The sequence below is a fragment of the Elephantulus edwardii genome, unplaced genomic scaffold (assembly GCF_000299155.1).
Source record: "Elephantulus edwardii isolate Elephantulus edwardi_28Jun2011 unplaced genomic scaffold, EleEdw1.0 scaffold00025, whole genome shotgun sequence".
NCBI classification, from domain to species: domain Eukaryota; kingdom Metazoa; phylum Chordata; class Mammalia; order Macroscelidea; family Macroscelididae; genus Elephantulus; species Elephantulus edwardii.
The window spans coordinates 23,806,732-23,809,237 of NW_006399775.1; positions in this window are offsets into that span (position 1 = coordinate 23,806,732).

The window sequence follows — 2,506 nt, forward strand, 5'->3', positions numbered from 1 at the left end:
GCTTTGACAGTCTCAGTCAGAAATCACCAGGTCAGGTAAGGGACTGAAATCCCCATCAGGACAGTTTGCTATAATCTTCAGACAAAAATCCATCTCCCTTGGGAACTCTCAGCACTTGCTAGAACATCAGGTGATTGCATGACTCCCACCCACATCACTGAGGACAATCACCTTTGCTTAGAACCAACTGATTATAATAAACAAAAACAGCATTAACAACATAAAAAAAAAGATGGATTGACACAGTGATTTGTAACAATTGATTCAGACTGTGAGGACGGTACAGGATAAGGAAAGGTTCAGATCTGTTATTTATAGGGTCTCTATGAGTTCACTGGTGGTGTTGAGCATCATCAAGTCAGAACTGATCCATAGCTGACCCTCCAACAGGGTTTCAGAGGCCCTTAATCACACAGGAGATTGCCCATCCTTCTCCTGTGGAGCAGCTGGTGGATTCAAACCTTGTCTTTGGTATCACAGTGTAGTTTCTTAGCACGAGGCCACGAGAACTCAGTAACATCACCCAACAACAACGAGTCCATAGGAGATTGAGCTGCTACCTATACAAGGATCGGCTGCTCTCCTGGGGTTCGGGTGAACCAGCTGTTGTGAGGGAGAAAGATGGACCGTCCCCTCCTGTTATGATGTACTGCCACTGTACGAACTCACTCAACAGCCTGATGTCATTGCTCTTCAGTACTCTTGAGAGGTCCCTCACAGCTCACTTTCCCAATGCAATTCATCTCCTGATTTCCTGGCTGCTGGTACCAAGAGTGTTGACTGTGGAGCCAAGCAAACTAAAACTGTTAACTATCTCAATCTCTCTCTATATATGATTATATATGTATACCTTATACATCAATCAGACTCCAACTCTTGGAGGGTGATCCTCTGTGGGTTTCTGATACTATCAATATTAATGGGAGGAGATTGCCCATATTTCTTCTGTGGAGTGTCTCATGGCTTTGAACCATTGACCTCTTGATTAGCTGCACAACACATAATACACTATGCCAAAAATGGGAATCACAGAACACTTGATTGTGCTTCTGCAAAAGCTATACTTAGACCATGAGGTAGTCATCAGAACAGAACAAGGAAACACTGCATGGTTCAAAATTGGGAAGGGTGTATACCAGGGATATGTTCTATCTCCATACCTTTTCAATCAATATGCAGAACAGATTATCCGGGAGGCTGGACTCTATGAGGAGAAGTGTGGCATCAGGATTGGAGGAAGATTCATCAACAATCTGTGTTATGCAGATGACACAACCCTGCTTATTAAAACTGAGGATGACCTGAAGTGCTTGCTGAAGAAGGTCAAAGACTGCAGCCTTCAATATGCGTTAAAGCTCAGCATCAAGAAAACAAAGATTCTCACCACTGCGCCAATGGGTAGCATCATGATAGACTGTGAAGAGATTGAGATTGTTGACAGCTTTAGTTTGTTTGGCACCAACTACCAGGAAATTAAAAGACGAATTGCATTGGGAAAGTCTGCTATCAGAGACCTCTCCAAAGTACTGAAGAGCAATGATGTCAGTCTGGAGACTAAAGTGTTCCTGATTCAGGCCATAGTCTTTACAGTTACTTGCTATGCCTCAGAAAGCTGGACAATCACTAGGGATGATAGAAGAATTCATGCCTTTGGGCTGTGGTGCTGGAGAAGAGTGTTGAATATACTATGGACTGCTAGAACAAAGGCTCATCCTAAAGAAGGTGATACCTGGCTGCTCCTTGGAGGCAAGGATTCTGAAGCTTTGTCTGACATACTTTGGACATGTTGCAAGATGAGATTAATCCTTGGAGAAGGACATCATGCTTGGGAGGGTAGAGGGACAGCGCAGGAGAAAAAGATCCTTGAAGAGATGGATTGATTGAGTGACTGGGGTAATGGGGGTGGGTGTGACAGAGACAATAAGATTGGCACAGGATATAACACGGTTTGGGGCTCTTGTATATAGGCTCACTATGAGTTGCAGGTACATAACAACAACATACATCAATACTCTCTCCTTATTCACTTCTGCTCCTGCTGTTATACTTAACACTACTTTGTCTTCCTTCTGGATTTCTCAAGAATTCTGTTTTCTCATGTTGCTGATGTTTTAGTTGTTAGGAGCTGTTGGGTAAGATTCACTGCACAGTGACCCTACAACATCCAAATCCTGTGCCATCCTCACCATCTGTGCTGTCTTTAAACCTGTTGCTGAAGTCATGGTGTCAATTCATCCCATTGATAGTCTTCCTTTGTGTCTCTGCCCTTCAACTTTTCTGAGCATGTGATCCTTCTTCAAGACTGACCTCTCCTGATTATATGCCCAAACTGTGTGAGATAGTCTTATCATCTTTCACCTAAGAAACTCTCTAGCTACACTTTCAAAGAGAGGTTTGTTCATTCTACCAAAGATTTCTTTCAAATGCTGAAGAGCAAGGATATCACTAAAGTTGAAAGCATGGCTGGCTCAAGTCATAGTATTTTCAATTGCTTCATATGCATATG